General features: G+C 45.7%; 1 long non-coding RNA gene across 4 annotated transcripts in view; it reads right to left on the bottom strand.

The window, feature by feature from the left end:
- The window catches only part of LOC139676214 (uncharacterized), a 44,407-nt gene extending 32,120 nt beyond the window's left edge, over positions 1-12,287 (bottom strand). The window contains exons 1-4 of one of the 4 annotated variants that reach the window (XR_011698620.1): positions 11,708-12,287; positions 9,838-10,083; positions 7,256-7,370; positions 6,809-7,119 (exon numbers count right to left, since the gene is read on the bottom strand). This is a non-coding gene — a long non-coding RNA (uncharacterized lncRNA). Of the gene's footprint in view, positions 1-6,808; positions 7,120-7,255; positions 7,371-7,516; positions 7,743-9,837; positions 10,690-11,707 lie in introns of those variants that run through there. The other 3 variants (XR_011698619.1, XR_011698622.1, XR_011698621.1) reach the window with 3 other exon arrangements.
- Between the last annotated feature and the right edge of the window lie 12,635 nt (positions 12,288-24,922).

The following is a 24,922-nucleotide window of genomic DNA, read 5'->3' as shown; positions in this document are numbered from 1 at the left end:
CAGAGTGAGCAGCACTGCATCACTGCAGCTCCAGTAGAGGAAAATTGAACATGTCTGTGTTTCCCGCTAAGTGAGGGTCTGGACTTGTCCTGCTTCCTTCACTGGTAAGAACTTACATACATAAAAACGACAAGCACCTTAACAAGGAAAGCCAAAGGGAGTGGGTTTGTGTCTTGCTTCCCACACCAGGACTTGCAGATCCAGTTTTCACCAAGAGGCTCTATGAACAGCTGAAGGCAATTGGATTTATGTTATCAAATGTGCAACAGACACATGATGTGACACAGCCATGTGATGTCATAACACAAGAAATGACAGTGAGTGGTCAAAAAGAAAAGGATTGTACTGAAACATTGAAAGGAATTATGTTACTGTTCTTCTGCATAACTCATACCCTGGCAAATAGGCAGAGAAAAAAGTATTTTTCTTGAAAATAGAAAATTCACCACCTCTTAAACCGAGGTCTGAGAAAGTTTCTACTGCTGTCCTCTATAATTCAGTTACTAGGAAAGTAAATGATCAAGACATTTCTAAAATAAAACATGTTGAAAACGAAAATCCCTTCTATCCCTCCAATCTTTGCGTGTATCATAAAGAGAAAGGGGGACAGCCAAGCAGCAGAGGAAAGCAGGGGAACAAGAAACATTTTTTTCCATGGTGGTCATAACAATCAGAGCAATAACTGTTGCTGTAGCAAAACAGCAAGTAATAAACTGTATAACTTTGGATTTCAGAAGAATGTTTTATGGCAATTTAATGAAGAGCTATTACAAAATACATTTTCTTGGAGTAACCATGTAAGTTATCTTCTCAAGAATGATTGTTAAAGGATGTTTCCAGATGATGTGAAGCATTAGTGTGAAGCCTCTCTGTTCTTACTATTTGCCACCTAACTTCAAGACATAAAATAAATCCTTTATAATGTAGTAATTAGTGATACCTTTTTATTTGAATTTTCTATCAGCTGCCTGTTTAGGAGAATGTGAATACTGGCAAAGCTATTGCTATCAGATAATCTAAAAGTACTCATATGAAATCTACATTATCTATGTAAATGTCTCGGTAAGATGCAGTGAGAAGGTTCTTTTTTTGGTAACAGGCTGCACAATTGCATGCTGTACTGTTCTGGTTCAGAATGTTCCTCTTTCTCCAATTAGAGAAGAGCAGTCCTATGTTGATCACTTTATCTTTGGTTGCCAGTGATTTAAAAGATAGGCTTGACCTGTGACCATTAATAAACTTTGTGATACTGTCCTGATTTAGTAAGAGACATGCTAATATTCCAAACAAGGTTATGAATCAGCAATTGCTAATATTACAGAAGTCAGTTATATTTTTTCCAGCATTTCATGCCTAATGAAATAATGTGAAAGGGGTGTACACTGCATACAACTCAGATAAGCTGATACAGAAGAGAAGCAGATAAAACATTTACTTAATCTGAAATACTCTAGAGCAGCTTGGAAAGTTTAAGTTACCTCATATGGACCTACCTCTTTCTTTCTAGTCGTATAAAGTGTTGGGGAATTATCAGAGCCATTTCAACTCCATGGAGGTGTCTCATAGCAGTCAGAGACAATAAGGTCTCCCCAGGTGGCTCTCTAGCCTTCATAGGGTGACTACTGCCTACCATGTCTTGGCCAAGTTTATTTTATATCTCCCAGGCAAGGGTTTTCCTGCCTGGAGGTTGCTCCATTGCTTTATATGATCCTCACTGGCTAGTGGGGTATTGGGTTCACTGAAAGAGAATATTTCTTGATAGCCATTCTGCATTTTCTCCATACATAGCTTAAAGTCTGTTTACATGCACCAGACTACATTGCTTTCCTGCAGACAGGAGAAATTCTGACCCACGTTGACATCAATGGAAAATTCCCACTGGTTTCTGTAGTAGAATGATTTCAAAAGCAGGATACTCAATTCATTTATCTACATGGGCATTATTATGTAATTTTGACTAGGTTTGTATATTCACACACACACACACACACACACACACACACACACACACACACACACACACACACTTGTATATATAAAAAGCTGCCTTTCAACTATATATTCAGGGCTCTTATTTTTCCCATCAATCAGCCCCCTCTAGTTTCTGGAACATTTCACCTAATTTTCCGTTGGCTGCTTTTAACTAGATACTGTTTTTCTGGAAAGCAGACTACCAAACAGGTGTGATGGTCCAGGCCTGGTTTCAGCATTTCTGGTGCATACTCTCAGCACCACATGCGATACCTCCTTGCCTACAGTCCCTGGTGCCTCATCTCCCCTCTGCCCTTCGGCTCTACAAAGCTGCATCACATCTACCTTCTACCATTGCCTCCTGGACTCTTCTAGTGTCAGACTCTTTCCATCATCTCTATGAATTCTATCTTCATTTTTCACTTTCAGACTACTTATTTTTGGCCTGTCACTTAAATTTCTTTCAAGTCATTGTTATTATTAAGCCAACATTTATAAATAGCTCTATGCATTGCAGGTATGTGATGATCAAGTCCTTTGATTTTTGAGCAATTTGGTTACTAAATGATAGCAATAAAAAGCATGCAATCATCTTGGGCGTTAGCCCAGGAAATGTTTCTACCAATAAAGCTTTCAGAAGCAATATGATGAATCTGATAAAAATTTATGGCTCTTAATAATGAGTATTATGATTTACCTTCGCAACACTAAATGGTGGGTGTCATAACAGCTAAGGGTAATACCTGGTGAAGGGGGTGTGCTTTTCAGAAAAATAGTAATCTATTACAAGGAAGAGAAGAAAAAGCCTTTTGTGTATGTAAAGACAATATTTATTTAAAAAAAATGCATAAAAATCCAGTTGAGTACATTACTGCTAGAGAGATGTAAAAAGGCATAGGAAAGGGCTAGTTAGCGTAACCTTACAGCTGCAAAGTATATATATAGCTGTGTGGATGTATAGGTACTACTGTTATCAGTTTCCTCAAGAAAACCCTATGAACACTAGAAGCCACCTAAACTGACATGAAAGACAATAACTTGTTATGAGAAGAAAACTTACACTACTCTCAAAATCAGATGTAGTCTTAAAAGAAGAAAGCAAGCAGAACTGATCCCACGGAAAGGCATCTGCATAACTGTACATATCTACATGTAACAGTGTGGGCATTTATTTTAGGCAAATTTGCAGCAGCAAGAAGAATCATGACACTGGTCATAAATACACACTGCAACAGCACAACCCCTGCCGAGGTGAGTGGGTGTTGTGCCTCTGTCAGGTCTGGGAGAATGGGACTTTTCTACTATGCTGTAGCCTCCCTTTAGAGAGGTGTGTGTACATTTATTCATTCCATTCAGATATATATATATGTATAAGGATGTGGACTTAAGTATTTATAGAAAGGGCATCTGAAATGTCAGTCCCCATCACTTAGTTTAGGCTACTGGTAAGCAGTGCAATGCTTCACATCGTATGCAGACCTAGGGGCAGGGCTGCGACTCTGTCTGCACAGGACAGTAAGGACCAAAGCTACTCTTCCTTCTCCCACTCCCACCACAGCACATGATGTGCCCTGGTGCTTGTGAGCACAGCCCTTTTGGCAGTTCTGCACTCCGGGAAGGCCCAAGTGGTGGTGGAGCAAGGTGGGGAACAGCCAGCATCATGGGTGGATGCAGGGGGCCCTGCAGCACCCTGCTCTGCACCAGGATGGCTGCCTCACCAGTGTCTGCTCTGCCATCAGTCGGCTATGCTGCTTTGTGGGCTCTGGCATGACAAACACTTACCTATGGCAGCAGCCTTTGAGGCTACTCCAGTGGATAAAACTACTCAGAGATATAAATTTTCACAGGATTCTGGCCTTTGAAGACAAGGCCAAGTTCAAGTAATTATTTTTGGACTAATTCTTTATTTAATTTTCTATCGGGATGCAGATTAAAAAAAAAAAATTAGAACAGAAATTTGGTATTCTGAATTCATTAAATATGCAGTCACCAAAATAGCTGTTAATGCACGGTTGGTGCTGCCACAAACCTCATTCTAAAGTGTCCTAGAAAATGCACACACTGGTACAATTAAAACCTCTTATAAGTAAAGTAATTTGTTATGTTCCACTATAAACTTCTAGTGTAATTTCTGCTGTTAATAAAATATCATTAGACTAGTAGAGGCAGGGGGTTTTTAAAGCCATTTTTTAGCACACAGAATTTGCAATTTCTAAAGAAAAAAAAATAGGAAGTGTAGCATTGTAAAAAACCCCTTTCACTAGGGGTCTAATCTTTTCTGCGGTGAAATCAATTTGGGCTTTGCTATGGCATTGAATAGTAGGAATTGGCCCCACATATTTTGGATTTAACATGAGCAACCTTGCTCCTCTGAACAAGTCCAGTGGAAGCTATGTGTATTCCTGGGATCAGACCTGCAGTATGATTAGTCAGTTCCTAGAGGTCTGTTGTTCAGAAATATACATATGTGACAGACCCCAGGAACTCTGAGGTCATGCTACTGGGAAACATCATTCCAAGATCCCTTATTCTATTGAGCCTTTACACAACATTTTAGAATAATTTTGGTGAGCATATCCAGTATTTCACTGATCTGATCTTAACACTTTCAGTCTTTTAACCCACATAGCATAGCAATTCCCAAAAGACTTTAGTGAAGAGAAGTCTACAATCATCAAAATGTTAATTTTGACAATGACAAAGAGTACGTGCATTAAAAATGCATCAGCCCTGTCATTAAGGCATTATTCAGCAAAACCATCTCATCATGCTAAACAGAAAGCAACTAGAAGAAAGCAAGTAAAAGAACCATTTGCTAAGCTTGTATTTATGGATACCAGTCCAATCCATACTGCACAAGCTACTCAACCAAGCAAAGAGCAAACAAATCCACATCCTTTACATGATGAAATCGGAACTCCTGATAACGCTCTAAGTCATGACTCAAGGAAAAATGACAACTAAAAGCTCAGATCAGAGCAAGGTTTGTAATACAAACCTGGATGTTTAAAATTGTGTTTCCATCGCTGTTCCTGCAGCACTTGTGAATGCGGCTATGTTATGGTGCTGAACTGACTATGATTTAGCATCTGATCATGTCTTTTTAAGGCATAATTTAACATTATTTCTAAAGCTGTTGAACATACTAAACTAGAAGGAAAAAATCTGCTTTCAAGTGGTATTAGAGAAACACAAGGATCAGAGTGCTAGCATCAAAGACATGTCTAAAGAATAACAGATTCACACGTCTGTGTAACAACGAGTGCTCCACTTGCTACTGAAGGCAATAGAGTAAGATTCCTTTGGCAGTTGTTGGAAATAATTAAGCAAAGCATAGACAGCCTTTCAATCTCTAAGCAAGAGATAAAGACATTCTCCATTATCCCGCCTCGTGCTCTCAACTTAATGATCACCATGTCTGGCTCATTCATGTTAAAAATTGTTTCTAGCCTCATCATAGCTGAGCTTCAGGAAGGATCCATTCAAAAAGACTGTCTCATCACAGTAATCCTAGTCTTGCTTTAAAATGGCTTCTGATTTAATTCACTTAAGGCTGAAACCTGGTCTTACAATTGTGACTACATAACAACAAGACCTGGGATCTGGGGATGTGGAGCGGTCTCAAATGGGAAAACATAGGGATGATCACACCCTGCTCCTTTTCTCTGCCAGTCTTGTGGGCACAGGACCAGGGGGAAAAAAGACTGGAACTATGAATACTATGCCTGGATTTTCCTAAGCACAGCATCTTAAGACTGATTAGGCTTTTAATCAAAGCCTGTGCCCTGGTGTTGAGATTGGAGAGAGGACCAGAATCACCTCTTATGTGTAAAAGCGATGGGGCATGTCTTGCCCAGTAATGGGAATCAGCACTCCCTTGGTTGTGTCTCCCAGCTGTCCAGCTGCAAATAGCATTTGGGGAGCCCGGAGCTCTTGGGACGTGGGCAAATAAGCCACCCCCTGAGCTGCAGAGGGCAAAATAACTCCTCAGCTCTTGCCCTGAAAATGTGTCTCAACGTGTGGCCTCAGAAGCTAACAAGCACTGAGTTGGTCTGGGACTGGTGTGAAGAGGATTCTTAATCCTGCCCTCGCCAGGTTCGTACTGCAGGGTGAGAATAAGGGGGCAGAAGGGGCATCACTCTCTTTGAAAGCAACCGACCACAACCTATTCGCCAGTGGCGGCCCCGCAGGTGGCCGAACCCCTGGCTGCCGGGGAAGAGGGACTTCCCCGGGCATCGGGTGCTTCGCGGCCGTGATGAGTGCCCCTCGCCTCATTAGCACGGGTGCTCAGCACCTCCCAGTCCCGCACGACTCGGCTGCTGCGGGCGCGGGGGGCCGTGGCCGCCGAGGGGATGGCAGCCCAAGTTCCGCCGGTGTGTGCGCGCGGAGCCGGGGCCGCCCTGGCCCTGCGGGCGCTCCGTATCCCGCTGGTAGGGACCTCCGGCAGGTGAGACCGCCTCGGTTCCCTCATACGCGCCCCACGCCGGAGAGGGGCGAGGGGCCGCGGGCGGCGCGGGCTGGGGGCTGCCGGCCGAGTGCCAGGGCACCGGGATTGTCCGGACGGGGCGAGCCCCTTCCCCACGCCCCGGTGCAGCCTGCCGAGTGCTGCCCGCGGAGGCGCTCGCCGCAGCGGCCGTGGCTGCCCCGGTCAGCCCCTGTCCGCGGAGCCTGGCCAGCCGTGTCCCGGCCCTCCCCAGCCCTGGGTTTGCTCCCGCGCGCACACACACACACCGGGAAACCCCTTCCACGAGAGACAGGGCGTCCGAGCTCCCCCCGCCCGGGCAGAGACACAGAGTGAAACATTGCAAAGCGTAGGAAAAGATGGAAAAGGTGCTACCTTGGCAACTAGAGGAGGTGAGGAGCCAGCTGGTGGGCTGGGGGCGGTCGCGCTGCCTGCCTGCCTGCCCGCCGCCGGTACTCTCCTCGACTACGCGTATTCTTAAGCAATAACAACGTAATCCGTATTATCCACCCAAGAATACCCGTCACCGAAGAGAGTCAGAAAGCTGCTGCTGTTGCTGCTGCTGGCGGTGGAAGTGCTGCACCGGGACAATAAATCCATAACTATAATTCGCCTCTAGAAGAAGAATCCATAAGGGTTGCCGAGCGATCTTGTCCCATATCCAATGGACGCTGAACCTTCCCATCCTGCGGAGGCAATCGAGAGGAGTAGGCGTTCAATACACACACGTACAGTCCCTCTGCTCTCCTGCTGCCTTGCTGGAGCGGGCAAGGGCTTACAGGCGAAGTGAAAGGAAATAAATCAAAGTAAGGCTGACTTTACCTGGTGATTGCCTGGTTTCTTCCTCTGTGCTTCTCTGCTATCCTATTCCCTAGCTGTATGCTCCATCAGTTCTCTCTGGGAGCTTGCAAGAGATGTCATACGCAGCAACAGATTCCTGTAAAAGAGATGCACGGTTAAGCACACAAATATTACAAATCTGTTTGCATAGGTGAGTTTGGGAGATCTCCGATAAAGCAGCAGACACGCCTGAGAGGCTTTTCATCTGAGCTTTGGAAATGCATTTTACAAGTCCTGACTCACACTGACTCGATGTGCTACCAAGAGGAGGGAGGGCAGAAAGAAAAGCGATGGAGAGGGGGGAAAAAATCAAAGAAAGAAATAGCACAGGCTCCGAGCTCAGTGGACGTACTCCTCTGTCAGGCCTCCCTAGCGCCATGAAAATCTACTGCGAAAAAACCTTCCAAGTACAAATTCAGCGCGCTCCGCTCCCCGCGTGTGCCCGAATGGCGGAGCCCGGCGGCTGCGATGCGCCGAGCCGGGCAGGCGGCTCCGCCGCGGCGGGCGGGGGCGGCGGCAGCGCACCTCCGCCCTGACACCTGCCGCCGCCCTGCCAAGGTTTGCAAAAGGGGAACCGCGGGGAAAATAACAATAATAAAAGAAGTTATTTCCGAATGGCGCCTTCGGCTCTGCCTGTCACCCGGAGCAGTTCCCTTATCAGCAGCGCTCGTGCCTGGGGGAGTCGGGAGGGGGAAGCTTTGTCTGATGATCTGCCGCGGTGATAATAAACGTTTATTGTTCGCCAACTAAATAGAAAGGATCCCTGCAACGTCATGGCACAGCACACTTCGCCTAGCGCTGAGGAACTTCTCCGTGTTATTTCACCCTGGTTCCTGATACTAAGGACAGCTTCCGTGTGAGTGACGGGGAGGGGGGAATGAAACTAGCACCGCAAGGTCCGAGCACGCACAGAGCAGGGGTACTCCGCACTTCTTCAGCCATGAGTAATTATGCAGCACATACAGCTCTCATTATCCACTGCACTCGGTGACTGACCAGCTTGTTGATTAGATTCCAATTGAAATTAATACAAGATGCTTGCTTTTTCTACAGATTTCTTCCTTAACATGAGCCCTTGTTTCCCTTGACGCATTACTACTATGCTTCCTACGAAAACATACAAGAAGGCAGCATTTGTTTTGTAACATACTTTTGTTTGAATTTGAAAGACAAGAGAAAAACAAAGGGAGAAAGAGAAAAAAACGCCAAATTGATAGCTACATTACCTTAAATAATTAAAAAACATATTTCCAACACACTCTCCTCTATTTTAATCTCATTGTAGGTGGAATTTACTGTACTCCTCTAACACAGCAAGCTTTCAAGTCGTATTCTAAATGGCAGCCGGAAAGTAAATAACAAACACTGTAATTTTTTCCCGCTGTGAAAGTGAAGGCTATAACCCCATTTGCTGGCGTTGGAACTCAAATAACTGATGCAGTGGGTTTCCTTCAACTTGAACAAAAGCCGTTTGAAAAAGTGAAATGCACCGAGTCGTGGCGAAAACACTTTACAGTGATACACCTAGACTGATATTCTCCGAAATTTGGAGGCGCTCCACAAATACATCGAGAATTAGCCAGAAATCCAAACTTTGGTTGTTTGTTGGGGTTTTTTTTAATATTAAAGAATGCGATTCTAGGGCGAAAGCAGCCCCGCGCGGCGCCAGCGCTGTTCTCGCCGTGTCCATCTGACACTGCCCTACCCCTCCCCGAGCAGCGGGCAGCCCCCCCACTACTCCCCGCCAATACAGTGTCTGCCGAAACTTCCCCTGCCCAGCCCCGCCGCCGCCCCGCACAGGCCCGCCGCACCCTCAGTCCGCCGGGCCCTTCAGCACCCGCGGCGACGGACAGCGCCGAGCGCCAGCCTCCTCTACCCTGCCACCCGCGCCGCTCCCGCCGGCGAGCCCCCCGGGCCCCCGCACGCCCCCGCACCGACACCGGTGCGCCCGGCCGGCCGCACGCCGCCGGGCTCCAGGGGAGCGACCCCCGCCTTGCTGTCCGCCTCGCACCTTCTCCACGGCGTGCGGGAGATGCCCGCTGCGGCGCGCCGCGGCACTAAATACCTTTGTTCACCGGCTCCGGAAAGCCATGTTTATCGGCGCTGCCGCCCCGCTCCCCGGCGCAAGAGCACGGGTGCCGGAGCCCCAGCCCGGCAGGCCCGGGGAAGGGCCCCGGGGGGCACCTCCGCCTGTCTGCCGCTCCCGCGGAGGGCGACGCACACACGGAAGGGAGGGGAACGGATGGAGGGAATTAAACAATTAAGCTACCAGGAGTGGAGCTCTGAGCAGAGCTCGGGTTTGCCACGAAAAGCAAATTTTAGAGCGGGGAATATTGATCCCATCCGTCAATAGAGAGGCGCGATGTCTTTCCGTGCGAGAAATTGTTTTGAATTAGGGGGTTCGCTGGTGAAAAGGGAGCCGGTACGAGGAAAAAAAAAAGAGGAAGGAAGAAAATACTCATGCTCACTCACAGGGAGCCTCTTTTTAAAATCGCTGGAAGCTCGGTCCTTTTGCCACCCTACCCAAATAACCATCAGAAATCCACCTCTGTTGAAGCGCTTACCCTTTAAATCCAGGTTTCGAGCAGGACTCCAACTGTGTGTAAAACCACGGAGTCATCTGATGTGTGATGGAGAATGGGCTCTGGGCAGCAGAAAGCCTCTTTCTCTCCTGGTGCCGGATTACCATGTTAACAAACCCCGTGAAGGGACCCCGGCGCCTCTGGCTGGCCATGTCTCGTTGCTTTCACACATCGGCGGCTGCTCTTGCTTCCCGTGTCCCCGGCGATCGCCTCTCAGATGAATGTGGGCTTCCAGAAAAGGAGTCGGGGGGGAGAGGAGGAAAAAAAATCGCCTAATGCAATCAAATCGATCTGATCTACACCATCTGTCGCCTGCCACTACACACAAGCGTTAAAATAGGAAAACGGGAGACACTGACAGCTCAGGAAGGTTGTTCTGCAGAGTTCATTTTTAGCAGAGCATAATTGGGTATGGACAGCATACAGTTACCAAAGCTGCTGTTAACCATCCAGTAGAGGATCCCAAACATGCTAATGGTGGATTAATTGAGGAAGATCTGACGTGCAAGCTTCATAGTCTCTTATTCATGACTTCCCAACGGGAAAGGACCAATGCCGTGTGGGACTATGGTAACACAAAGTCAAAGAGCTGCTAAGAAAATGGCTCTGTGTTCATAGCACCTCTCTCTGATAACAAACATATGTCGACCAGAACCGTTTAGCAGGATGGGGGAAATGAAATTTTCTTAGCTGAGGTTAGCAATTCCCATCGCTTGCACTTAAAGACAAGTGAAAAATGGACTGTGGGTTGAAGGCGCTTTTGAGTGCTGGTCTCGAGCTTTGCAGCTAGTGAAAGCAGGCAACTCCTGCTTAGACGGGGGGTTAAACCCCAAATCTCTTACTTCTTACTGTGACCAGAGTGCAGCCTTAGCAAAGCTCTAAACAAGCAGCTCTGCTAATTTCATCAGGAATGACGCAAGGTCGTTTTAATGCCAGGAACCCTTTTGACTTTTTCCAGCGGGAATGGCTTTTGAGCAAGACATTTCCGATCACTGAAATTTGACATAATCTCAGATAAATATTATTTGGGGCGGGGGGGAGGGAGTAAGGAAGGGGCGGTGAGCTGGGAAGGTACAGAGTATACACCCAGACTTGCAATCACCCCTGATGCCAACACTCCAATTTGATAGCGTTTTCTAGCCTTTCCTGAATTTTGAGGTTATAGAGCCATATACATAATTATTAATGTCATGTATGTACACACAACACAGACGACTATGGCAGCCGTGTCTACACGCACCGACGGGGAGACAAAGTGCCCCCTTTGGGGTGCTCTGTTCCACTCCCTGATGAACCCATCGCCAGAGGGGAGAAGGGCTGCTAGAGCAAGGGGAGGCGAGTTCACCTCCGCTCGCTCCAGCCCCGCATGGGGACGGTAGCTCCGAGCAGGGCCCCGGAGCGCGGGGCCGGTCCCGGAGCTGTCCACCCGCCCGGTGCTGATCGGAGGGCGCCCGGCTTCGCAGACAATGGCCAGGCACGCCGCGCCCCTCACCGCCGCGCAGAGCACGAGGCGGCTGCCACCTCCTCCTACAAAGTCTGCGGGGTCGCCCTGACAATCGCTACAACAATTAGGAAAGTTATTCTTTTCCACCTCGCCTGTCTGATTAGCAGAGAGTAATAACGCCAACAATACGAATCCAAGAGGTTGAATGTAAACGTTACGGTAAACAATTATTGTTAAGGGTAATTCTGGAGACAACCGCATGATTCTCCTGCAAGTTTGTGTTAATCTCTGTAGGATAAATCTAACAGTTATGAATTAGATTAGCCTTGGAAACGTAGCCTAAAGACAAATCAAACACTTTCCCAGATCTTTTGTTTCAATATACATTAATTAAGCACTGCTGCCTACCTACACAACATTCTCGGATCCCGGCCGCGGCGCCGAGCCAGCGAGCCTCGCCGCCTTTGTTGGCATTTGCGTCCAACTATTGCCCTCTGCAGGTCAAGTCCCAGCCGCGGCGAGCGCTCCGCCGCCGCCGAGCACACCGCGGACAGGAGCCGCCAGGCTCGGTGCCCCCAAGCTCCCCTTCGACAAAGATCCAACTTTTGCTGGGTTTGGTTCTTCACCACGAGGACTTAGACGTGTTTCTTGAGGAGAAGCTACAGGTGAGGAGAAGCGGCACCAGCACTGCTCCGACAATCCTCAGCCTCTCTTCCAGCCCTGGCCAGGAGAGAAGAAGACGGAACAAGGCGAGGTGCCACTGAAGACTTGTTGTTTTCTTTCCCCCCTTGTCTCCAGATGATTACGGGAAGCTTCCGAAGCAAATCCTGCCCTTCCTCTGGGTTTACAGAAGACTCAGGAAAGAACTGAGCACCAAACAGGACAGGGCGGCTGCCGACTCCCAGGATCCCCTGACTCAGCAAGCCAGGCAACATTTCTCCGGTCACAACTTGAGAGTTTGCTTCTCTCACTCCCGGTCTCAGGAAGCCCTCCCGGGAAGCCAGGCGGGCTGCGGCGGCGGCTGCTAGGGGGTAGCCCTGCAGCAGCCCCTCCCTCCGCCCCAGCCCCGCGCCCCTCACCCCAAAAGGGTATTTCCTGCTCCTGCAGGGCGAGTGGGAACTTTGGGTACCGGTGCCACTCCGGCAGGCACGCTCTGCCGTGCCCCCGCATGCATCGGCACCGCTTACACGGTAATGCACAAAAGACTGTGAAAAAAACCCCAACCAACGCAATGTTAAGGCGATCTAGTTATTGCTACTTATAATTCAGGAGCTTCAGTGTTCAATAAAAGGTGGCCGCTCCCTTTCTTTTTCCCATCACACCTGTACACGGGTTTGTAAGGACCCGCTCCGTACCCTCTCTCCGCTTCCTACCCGGGCTTAACACTGTGCATGGGTGCTTCGGCATCCGCTCCGGAGCCGGGCACCCAAGCCGCCTGCTGCGGCGGGCTGCTCGCGCCGCACTGCCCGGCACACACGGCCGTCTGTCACCCTTCAAACAGGACGGTCCTTTCCCGGAGCTCGGAGCCGCAGCGAGGCGGGAAGGGCGGCGGGGCTGCAGCCGGGCGGCGAACCCCGGCGACACGGGGAGGGGGAGCGCCGCGCACCCCGCGCTGCCGCAGGGGCGGACACGCGACGGTCTTTTGTCTCTCGGCAGCCGCCGCCTATCCCGGCCCGGGGCGGCCGTTCTGCCAGCCTCACTGCCCCGGCCCCGGACAGTGCCGGGCGGAAGTGGTGCGGGAGCGTTTCGGGCCCGGGACGGCCCTTCCTGCACCCGCGGAGCTGCGGGAGGCGAGGTGACGGAGGTGACGGCGCTGCTGGGGACTCCCGGCGCCCGCGGAGCGGGGCCGAGCGGGGCCAACCCGCGCCGGGCCGGGCCGCCCCCGGGCCCAACCCGCCTGCGCGGGCGGAGTGGGGGAGACCCCTGCCGGCCGCGTACGGGGCCGCGGCTCGGTGGGCAGGCGGGGCCAGAGTGCGCCCAGCTCCGCCCGTGCCCCCTTCCTGTCCCCGCCCGTGCCCCCTTCCTGTCCCCGCCCGAGCCCCCTCCCTGTCCCCTCCCGAGCCCCCTCCCTATCCCCTCCCGATCTCCCTCCCTGTCCCCGCCCGGGTCCCCGCCCGAGCCCAGGGTGACGCCCTCGGACGAGGCTCTGGGAACAGGTGTGCCAGGGAAAGGAGATGAGCCAGGTCACCCAGCCCTTCCCGAGGCAGGGCTGGGGGAATTGGGGCTGCGTCAGCATCTGCGCCCTCCTGTTACAGCAGCAGGAGCGGTCGCCTGCCCTTGAGAACGACTGCGCAGCAGGCCCTGGGCAGGGTCTCCCCTCTCTGGGGCTGCACAGAGGGGGCGCGGGGTACAGACTGCACGGAGTGTCCAGCCGTAGGAGGAGAACGCTGTGCGCGTTGCCCAGACATCTGCCCCTGCTCCTGCCCACCCCCGCGCCCGCATCCTCAGTAGCCAACACGGCAAGTTTCTCATTCAATGTTACCTTGAGCTGTTCCAGCTCTGCTCCTACATTGGCACTTGAGAGCACGGAGGGATTACCTGGAAATGTTGAATAACACCTCAAGTGCTAGGTTGGTGAGATAATCAGGAACTTGAAGAGACTGAACGGAGTAGCCTAAAACCCAAAAAACATGAAACAACTTCAGATACATTGTTACTGGCTACTTCCTTCTCCAGAACATCACCTGATGTTGTATCTAGGTGATGTTCTGCCTGTTACCTGGGAACATTGCACTTGTCTGGGCTGACAGTCTAGCTCTCTGGTTGTCTTAGGCATAATACCCAGTTCACAAACTGACTGAGATCCATTTAAAATGCACTTACTTTCTCTGGCCCTACTATTCCCCTTGGAAAACTGTTCCAGAATCTCATAACTTGGCTTCTTAAGATTTCCAGCCTATTTTTATTAGGGACCCGTTTATATCCATTTGTTCAGATGCCAATTTTGTCCTTGAACTTAATTAGTTCTGATATTTACTCCCCTTACAGTGTACTAATATTCCTTCTCATAATTTCTTTTGTTTAAATCAAGCTTTTCGGTCTTGTCTCTTAAGACAGAATCTTCATTTCCCTGATTATCCCCATATCCTAGCAACTTATGAAAACTGGGTCGTGACCAACAACCAGAAATCACAGTTTTCAAAAGGGTTCATTATTCTATCCATTTTCAGTTTGACCAAGACACAAGTAGGGAGAATGATTAGCATAAGGTCAGACAAACCACAATTCTCCTGACTTCAAGTTCTTTTGTAATCTATCAGGGACATGAGTTCTGAAAGGCTTGTGGTTTATAACTTGGCATTACATCAATGCGCATTTATAGACCTATATATCATCTTCTAGAGGGGAAGAATGGCCTTATAGTTAAAAGGGTACATTAGAAATCTGGAGAAATGGCTCTGAATGCCAGGTCTGCCATGGACAACAGAGGTAAATGTGGCTAATCCTTTAGTCTTTTGCCACATTTCACCAATCTAAAAATGGGCACAGCAATCCTCCTCTTTTTGCCTCTTTTTCTTCCCCATTTACTTACTTGCATTGTATGCTCTCAAACCAAGCACCTCCTTTATGGGTATTCCTGGTGCCTGGCACTCCTGTGACTCTCAAGCTGCAGTTAAAAATAGCCCATACTGTTATAAAGTCTACTTTAAGGGTCTATCATATAAGATGTTAGTCTGTAAGCATGCTAGGAACTGGAATTCATGACATCTGCAGTCCATTGATTACATTAAAAACATTCTCTGTCATTAAACTAAAACCAGGGACCAGCAGTAAAGCCAGGGACATTTAAGTCTAAAGCTGCATCCTGGCTTTTGGTTTTCAAGTCCTTGCCTGGTTGAAAACTAAGTCAAAGCATTATTATTATTATTTATTTTAATTTTTGTTGTTGTAACTATTTAAACATAGGTGCAATTTAACACATTTTCTTCACCAGTTTTCAATTAGGAGGGCAATTCTTGATCAGCTATTACTGCACAGAAACAGGACTATCACTGGAAGCCAAATAGCCCCTCAACTGGCGTGGTCCTGGTAATAACAAATGCTATCATTGTCCTTCCCCAGCAATCCAAATGCAGAAGGTTGAGACTGAGACAGAAATAGAGAGCACTTTGTTGAGCTGAGGTGAAGCAATGATATTTATGGGAGTAATTATCACATAGAAAAACCGGAAAATATGATTACAGCAAATTGTAACTCGCTCAGATATGTTCTTTGTTGTAAGAAATAGCTCATCTGAGACCAAACCAATATGAACAACAGACTGGGAGTGTCAGACACTGATTCTCTGGAGGCTGATATCATCAGACCCTCTGAGTAAAACATGATCCAGCTTTAGCATATTAGAGAGCTTGGTGTCAGCAGCCTGTACCTCTTCCCACCATTGTACTCACTTCAAAACAACCTAACAAAATGTGAGCTGCTGGGGTCTCCACTGGAAAAGCTGACCTGGAGATGCTGTCCCTAAAGACCTGTGATAGGAGAGGCAGCTGTCTCTCAGAGCCAGTCAGTTCCCCTACACTCTTTCATCAGCAGTTGTAGACATTAAGTGCCACTGAGCAGCTGGCAGACAACACTCGGGTTTCCAAGTGCAGCTGTACAGATGCAGTAGGGGTGACATGACCATGCACAACATCCATGCAAAACACTGGCACTGCCTTCCCATTTAGTGCCTCTCTTGGCTTCAGATGCTCTGTTTGACAAATGTGTGATGCCTTCAGAGAGTTTCTGCCATGGGTGCACCTATGGATTCACCTCAGCCTGTGGGGATTGAGGAGTATCCTGGCTGGATGATGGGTTCTGCTGAAGGAATCACAACAACCCAAAGCAGAGCATGAGGCCAAAACCTCTAACAGGGTGTTGAGTTTGAGGGAAATGAACTATAAGCTCTGCAAGCTTGAAGGGTTGTGTCAAAAGAGAAGATATAGCTAAGAGTAAGCAACTCTCAGAAGATGATTGCTCTGACAACACTTCTGTATGCCCTGTATGCAGAAGAGTCTGAATACAGATTGTGCATCAGGGTTTATGCCTTCATATTCGTGTGTTTTCTTGGCTTAATGCAAGTCATCTGCACCAAGGTAAATGTTGTTTTGCCAAGTCAATTTTATTTGGGGAGGAATTTTCACAACACTTCCACGACAGAGTATTTTACATGTTTCAGGCAGTTAATATCTTGCAGCTGATATTTAGAAAATTTTAGAAGCAATAACTATTATTGTGCAAAACCAAAAATATCACTTAATAAAGTAGTAAACTGTTTCCATTTAAATAATGTACCTACTCCATGGGTCAGATGCACCAAATAAGTTCTTCAGGTGTCTTGACAGCTCTGTAGGTGTTATTGCTGCTCTCAAATAGTCTGTGAGAAGAATTATAAATGGTATTTACCTTTTAACTAAACAAAACATCTTGTAAATTAAAGACATGCTCTTGCACACAAAAATTTAGTTAGCATCCACTTTTATTATGCATCCTATGGCTCTCTAACAGCCTATTTTGTCCACAGCCATGTGAATAAACATTGCTGGTTTCCTTTTCCCCTTCATTTTTGACATTATGTATTAGATTTTATCACATCTGAGGGGGAAAAGGATTCTGTAACTTACTGATGTCACTTAAGCAGATCCCCTGCTTAATATTCTTGTTGCTTACAAAACCCCTCAAAATATACTGGTGTGTCCTGACAATGGCATAGGAGCAGTTTTGGACACCTGTGTGACATACATCTTACTATCTTATGTAGAAAATTTGACAGTGAATGACAGAATACCTTAGAGGGATCTGAGATGATGATAAAGGCAACAGTTTTCACATGAATACAGAGTCTAGTTCCTAACAGTTACAAGCTTTTTTTATATGCATCCTTGTAATTTGACATTTATAATTCACTGTAGTGCTGAATCTCTGTCATTCTCTCACTGTCAGGTTCTCTAGATATGGATGTACATGTCCTTTTTAATTAGTATATCTATTTGAACGTTTAATCTTATCTCTCCACCTTATGCAGTTGCATATTGATTGAACTGTTATGTATCAACAAATGCTTTTGGTATAACATATACAGTTCCATGTTGCTTCTCTCTCTGAACAGGTGCCCGTATCTTCTCTTTTTCTGGTTGTAAACCCATTTCATCCTTAAAAAAGGCATTAATTTATAATGGATTTAATAATAGGTAAAAATAAATGTACTGCAGAGAAATATTAACCCTTGAGTTGATATATTTGTATGTATACATATACTGTACATCTTTTATTGTGCATAGCATCTTCCTCATAGGGAACACCTAAGACATTTTCTGAGTCATTAATGCCTTTGTAACACTGATAAACATTATACGTATTTTATCCTTGGAGAAGCAGTACAGAAATACTGTGGAACTTGGTCAAGGTAAGCAAAGAAAACAGTGAAACAGCTGCAGACAGAGCAAGCCCCTAGGTCTCAGCACCTGACCTGAAGCCCACTGGAAAACACAATCAATATGAAAAGCAGGTTGCATCTGCACGCACTGGTTCCAGGACTGACCTTTCACCTCTCACTCATCATTATGCAGTAGCAGCTTGGGTGGTGCCGTGCCATCACCTGATATTCCTGTTTATTAATTAACTTAGTTGGCATTTAATTCCATTGAAATGAAAGCTTGTAATGTTGAAGCAGGCAATGAAGGACACACCTTTTAGTAATAGTCATACTGCTACTAAAGTCAAAGGATTTATTTTAATATTTTAAATACTATAGCTTTGTATTTGACATAGGAGATACTCAAGTAGCTGTACTGTTTAAAGAACAGAATAAAAAAAAATAATAAAATTGCTGCTATTTCTGTAGTAGAAATAAAACTTCCCTTCTACTGGTATTTAAAAAGATATCTTAGGGATGAATTCAAAGCAAACCTCACAGCTTTCAGTTGATCAGGGAAAAATACATTAACACAAACACTAAACCCCATTTTAAATGTTCTTAACTTGTGGTTTTGATAGATACCAGGTTTACTTTGAGAAGAAAAGACCCAGTAGCAGATCAGAAGAACTCATCCATGCAGTTAAGAAGAGTATACAATAGTGATAAAGACTATTTTAAAGAAAAAGAAAGCATGCACATGGATGTCAGTCTGTTGTTCATACTGTTCAGTGGAAGAGCTGGCAGTGCTACAAGCGACTAGCTCTGTGCTGACAGCCTCAAACCCTGCGAACACAGGGCAGATCCTGCGCTGTCTCCCCTGAAAGGTTTCCTATTAAGTCACACAGTGTTTTCAATGGGGAAGAAAATTTACTCAGGTCACTACTTTCACAAATATTGATCTTTACTACAGCTGATATATAAAGCAGACATAAGCAGCACAAGAGAGATTTTGTTTAGGTACTGGGTTCTTTTTCTTGAGTCTAATTATTGATCTGCAAAGTTCCACTTGGTTTACACAAGTTTAATACAAGGAATGGAAGAAGTCAAGTTTGGGTTTGGAGCTCTCTAGTCTGAGCAACTTTTCCAAATGAAGAGGTGCTGGTTGGGAGTTTACCTCTTTATATTGTTTTAAATATCTACTAAAATATAGTCTTAGTAGCACCCACTAAAAATAATCTTATAAAGAGATGGCCTGGAAAATAAAAACAGCATCAAATAGCATCTAAATGTTCCCAAATACAAAATGGAAGGTGAGTTAACTAATTTATCCATTTTAAATTAATAAGAAAATACATGTATTGTGTTTTATATTTATATTCTCACTGCGCTTATATACATATACACATGTTAATCTTTGAGAACCACACTGGAAATCCATTCTCTCCTTTAATTTCTGACATGGGGAAAAATTCCTATTCAGTCAGAAAGGCTTTTCAGTAAGGAGAAAATGATTAAGGATTTTAGAATACATTGCCTGGGTCAAAAGTGTCTTTGGAAACAAGACAATTCTGAATTTTCAGGATTTTTTCCACAGCAGCTGAATATGAATTGTAGGGTTACCAAACCCAAGAACGGCCACAGCCATACTCACAGAAAGCCATGGCACAGCTCTGCTGAAGTGGCCAGAAAAGCCAGCTTACTGCAAAAGTTTGGACAGCCTAAAAAGTAAGGTAAAAAGTTCTTTCACGAATGAGAAATATAGTTTTTCTTTGAAGATAATCTCTTTTTTGATTAAGAGTTTCCTCTGTCCCAAGTTTCTGTTTTGCTGACTTTTTTACTTTTTCAGGTTTACTACTGCCATTTCTGAGACCTGGGAGTGTGAATCTCCACTTCCAGCACATTTAAAATGTCAAGTTCTTCCAGCATTTAGCAAGACTAAATCAGGACATGCAACAAAATTACCTCTCACGTTCTGCTTCATTGCAGAGGATCTGTGCTTTGCCCTAAGGCAGGTGGACTGCCCTCCGGGGGATCAAACAAGCAGGCTTCTCAGTGTCTGCGTCTTAGCTTAGGTCTGCAGTAAAATGAAGTGCACTTTGTACTTGTGAACATTTACATACAGTACACGAGGAGTGCTGCAAGAGAAAGTTCAGTAGTATGAGCATATGTATCTTTCTCTTTGATACATCTCTCCTATTTTCTGATCCCATTACTTCAGATCAGCACTAAGTCTCATATCTAAACAGTCAGTCCAAAGGGAAAGTTCCTATTTACAGGCTGGATTAAGAGCTTTAACAAAAGGCAAGGCAGAAAGCCATCCATTGACTAGATAAGAAAAATAATTTCTTTGTATTTTATCACTTGCCAGCACCTTCCAAATCTTTTTCTTTGCTTTGCTTCCCCTCCAAACAAAGTAGAGTGGGAAGCTCCCTTTTCACAGAATGGATCAAGAAAAGGAAAAAAGCATATTATACAATTTTCCCTTTTTGCCTCTAATGGGTTTACTTTTGCTTCACCCCTCAGGGCTCCTGGAAGCATATGTGTTCAGCTGAAACGCCTTGCTGGCCTTGTTAGACCTTTTCTCAAGACTCTTCTTAAGAATCAAGTATTTGGAAAAGAACAAGACTGGAAGGTGAGAGAAATGCTGCAACAGAATTGCACTCAGTCAAGGATCAGTTCCTAACCACACCACAGGCAAAGGGAGGAGATGCCCCAGCCACTGGTGGAGGGGGTAGGCAGTGGACAGAGAAACACATGGCAAGACCTGCAGCAAGAGAGAATAAAGGACATTCAGTTCAAAAGGGTCAATAATGCAATGCATAGAGTGAGCATAGTAGAGACTAGAGAGCCTCTTCTCTCAGGGAGCCACTACACAGGACACACTGCCAGGGCCTCCTGAAACAAGCACTGCAAGTCCCCAAAGAGTTACCAAAAGAGGTGAAAAATGGTTGCTCCACCTTGAGCAAAGCAAAGAAGCAAACAATTAAAGGTTAATAGAGGATAATCAAAACTATCAAATTTTGAGATCAGAATGTTTGCTTTAATTTCTTTTTCAATCTTTTTGTGTACCAAAGCATTGCTATAAACAAAATCCATAATTTCCAAATATCTGAATGGGAGTATTTCACAATTTTTAATAATTTATGGAAAAAAGAAGCTATTTTTAAAAAAATGGTGATTACAAATAAGTTAGTAATAAATAAAAATGAACTTTAAAAAAATAATCCCAGTGATACACCTGAATGGAGAAAAACTGAAGGCAGGCAGAACAGAACGGAGCCAGAGGCAAAGCACTACTTTGTGAATCTTTACTCAGGCTAATTCCCCCAGTCTGGCTCACATTTGTAAGGTTTGGCTCAGGGGAGCTTATTAACTTAAAATTCTCATTAACTTTTACTCCTTGCAACTTGCCACAAGCCAGTCCACAGCTTGGTGAGCTCTTGCCTACACCAAGGGCTCCAGCCTAAGGTTGAAGACACCAGCTGGGCATCACACCATTTTGCCAGCACAGCCCTGGCTGGCCTTGCAGCCCCCAGTTTCTTGCAGATAGTCCTATATCTACTTACATGGCTCTTCTCATCCACCCCAGCCCTTTTCTTCACCTTCTGGTGAAATTCTTCTGCTCCAAACTACCCTGGCAGACAAGCTGAAGCTAAGTAATATCCCAGCCTAATGTCCTCTTTGGTGTGTATATTAACCCAAATCACCTGCCTGAGCCACCCAGGGTGAATGATCCTTCATTACCTCTGCTCTGGGAGATGGTTAACACAATTCTGACAGCTCAGGGTGGGTTTCATCTATACAGACACTTTCGTGATAAAACAATTAATCATGTCAACACGCATTTTTCATTAGTGTATCAGTGTGGGCAGGGTATTTTTAACAGCATTCATTTCTCATTGGTGCCTGTTTGGTTCCTCTTACTTACACTATCACAATTAACTGAATTACCAGTTCTAGAGATGGAAGGGAAATTCTTGCACATTTTTCCATTTTTCCTCAATTCATCACAGCAGTAACAGGAATTCTTGAGGCATTTTGTTCTTAACTGTAACACGACATTCCAGCAAATTTTACTGAAGAGCATCCCTACCCTAGCACATGAATCTTGTTGCCACACAAGCTCTTTTAATGGCTTGTTGCTGTTGTGGCATTTGGTCTCTTGCTCTTTATCTTTTTGTCTGTAAGGCTCTGAGATATGTTGGAAGGCCCGTGATATGAGGTGTGGTGTACAGCAGATGCTCAGTAGACAAACACACTTGACTGCAGCAGCAAGAAACTGGCTTTGATAGCTCAGCTGATCTCTTCCCATGTGAACTTCCCAAGGACCCCTCCCATCATCCAGTAGGAGTTCAAGATTAAAGCATCTCTTTCCTTTAGCTTTTCTCCATTCAAGCATGAAGAGGTACATGACCAATGTGACCACCTTTCTCAGAAACAATAAGAGAAATCCTTAATTTTATTGTATTTTCCCCCTTTATTCAAGTTCCACTAATATGGCACATAGCTTCCCATTTGCCTTTCTTAGGTCTCTTGCCTTTTTGCAAAACAAGAGGACTCATCACATCTTTTAAATGGTCATAGACACTGTAATACAAGGTAGTCATTCCACATTAAAGCAACATTAGAGTGAAGGATGAATACAATCTACCTAACAAATAATTTATTGTGAAAATTATTAAAATTCATAGCTTAGAGGTGTGAATACTTCTTTAAGAAAGGTACTTATGTTATCCCCAAAATAGCACCAGTACCATGTGATGTTCCAGTTGCTATGGTTACCACAAATTTGTTATTTAATAGCAAAGAAAATAGATGCACAAAACATGCTAATTATAACTGGTACAAATTTTTCTAAATGTTTTATATGAATATGCATGCATATTTTATGCATAAGGAATAGGAAAGCCCTTTTTCAAATAATTCTTCAAGTTTTTAGAAGCATTTCAGTAACTGGTGGGGAAGTACATTGTGCAGCTCTCAGCAACAGAGGAAAAGGAGACTGAAAAATTGAAGACGGTCACTTTGTTTAAAACCACCCAGTTTTCTATTCAAATTGCAGGAGATTCCTGAAAACCCAGGATTTTAAATTTGTTGAATGCTTATACTTTCCCAGCCGCATTTGCTTTGTTTCTTCTTATCCTCTTTGCTGCTTTTAAAGGATTCTCACTCTGGATTGAAGTCCCTGAGAAACAGCTGTAGGACCATATGAAGTTGCATTTTATGATATTATAATGTAACCCCAATACCAAAACCAAAGTGCTCCAGTCACTGCCAGAATCGATACTGTTCAATACAACTATTGCCTCCCTCTGCCTGGAGCTTCTGGGCTCCCACCTGTGTGCAGCAGTGCACAGGATCCACAAGCTGGTCCTTGCTGCTCCTGGTGCTGCCTGACAGCAGGATGCGCCTCAGTGTGTCCCACTGCTGCAGGCTCCTGCCGCAGGGTCTGAGGGGACCGCCATGGGCTCAGAGCTCAGGGGGCACTCTGCAGAAGCACAGCCTGCAAGCACAGCATGGAGATACTGCTGTGGACTTGTGCATATTGCAAGGGGATATACATGGGGGCAGCTCGAGCTGTGCAGAGGAAGGATGGAAGTGATATGTATGCAAACAGACCTCTTATAATTCCCCTTTCCTTCCTGTTCTCCATCAGATACTGCCAGAGATAAGTCTGGGGGACATCGTGCTTATAGTGCTTTAAGTGCTGGATCTGTAAAACTCATCGGCCTGACAAGATCCTGGGGAGAGCAAGAGAAATCTTATTCCTTTCCTTAGGCTGTCTGTATCCGCAGTGAAAAGACTCTCAATCCCAAATTAAACAAAGATATGATTTCAAGTTTGAGAAGAAAGTAACTGGCTGATGGCTGGTGCAGGAAAGCTGCAGAGCCCTCGTGCTGGCAGCGGCACCATGTGCAGAGCCAGACGCTGCTCGGGGCTCAGCTGGGTCAGTGCTTTCACCACCCAGTGCTGGGCAGCTCTGGCCGCTCATCTGAATTCCCACCTCTTCCCAGAGAGAGGAGGATGATGCACATGCCTTTGGGGCAAGAGTATCATATGGTGGACTCTGCTGCACTCGGGGGTCATTGCTGAAAATGTCACCACTGTCATTTGAAATCAAGCCCTCTCCTCTCATAGAGGCTTTTATCTCTTCCTTTACGAGGATGCAACAGCCGCAGGCAGAACTAAAGTCATGTGCATGCATTTTGCTGCCAAATGGCCGTATTTAATGGCACGGGTAGCAAAGGCTCTTACTTATGCTGCTGGTTTTTCTCTTTCACACCCAGAGAAAGGGAAAAGTGCTAGCTGGCTGCTGTATTTCAGATGTTGCAGCATGTCAGTGACACTGACTGAAAAACCTTCTCTGTGGCTTACTGTCATGCCATGATTGATAACAGTTGTAACAAGAAAAAATGTTATGGCATTGTAATTCTGCTTGATGCAAGGTAGTCTTTGATCTTTACCATTTTGCAGAGATATTAACATACACTTAGTTTGATAAATCATACCCTTTCACCAGAGTCACAGAAAGTGGAAGGACAATTGGCAACTAAACTTTTGAAACTTCTCTGGTGCAGGTGTTGATGTCTTCAAAGCAAAAGGTTAAATAATAGGATAAAAGTCCCACTTGCCTACTTACAAGCAGATATAAATAATAAAAACTTACCAGACCAGCCCTTTTATCTGGTTTCTGTGCATACATGCGCATCCTATCAGCAGCAAGGTGGTCAGTTTCTGGCAGAGGCACTGCAGCCAAGAGAGCAGTGACAGGAAGGTTGTGGCTACCAGGCTCACACAGAAACAGAGGAACTTCACTCTGGATTTTCTTCATCTCTGTAGATAAAATCACCCAGAGAAACTCAGAGCTGTAGGAGCTCCACACGTAACAGTGCTCACTCACTTGTCTGGCTATGCAATGTGCCCCCAGACAGGGATGGAGGCTTGGCTCTTCCAGCCCCCCAGGACAAACAACAAGCAGCATATGACATCCCCAACACATTTTCTTCAAATTACCACTTTAGGTGAGCTGGTATTTAAGTTTCCAGGTGTCTTTTCAAAGATCCTAAGAAAGAATTAAAATTGTAATTCTATTGATTTGGTTCTGCTTTTCAATTTGAAAGATTATTTGGATTGTGGTAAAAATGAGAAAACCCCAGTACCGTAGCCATGAGAAAGTATTCTCATCAGGTAATCATTTATTAAAACATTTTAACCAGCTGGTATGAATATGATTGTCATTGGAAAATGACAGGGAAATATGTGCTCCCATCTGTACTACTGAGCCA

This window comes from Pithys albifrons, chromosome 10, assembly GCF_047495875.1.
Source record: "Pithys albifrons albifrons isolate INPA30051 chromosome 10, PitAlb_v1, whole genome shotgun sequence".
Classification (NCBI taxonomy): domain Eukaryota; kingdom Metazoa; phylum Chordata; class Aves; order Passeriformes; family Thamnophilidae; genus Pithys; species Pithys albifrons.
This window is presented reverse-complemented; position numbering and strand designations above follow the sequence as displayed.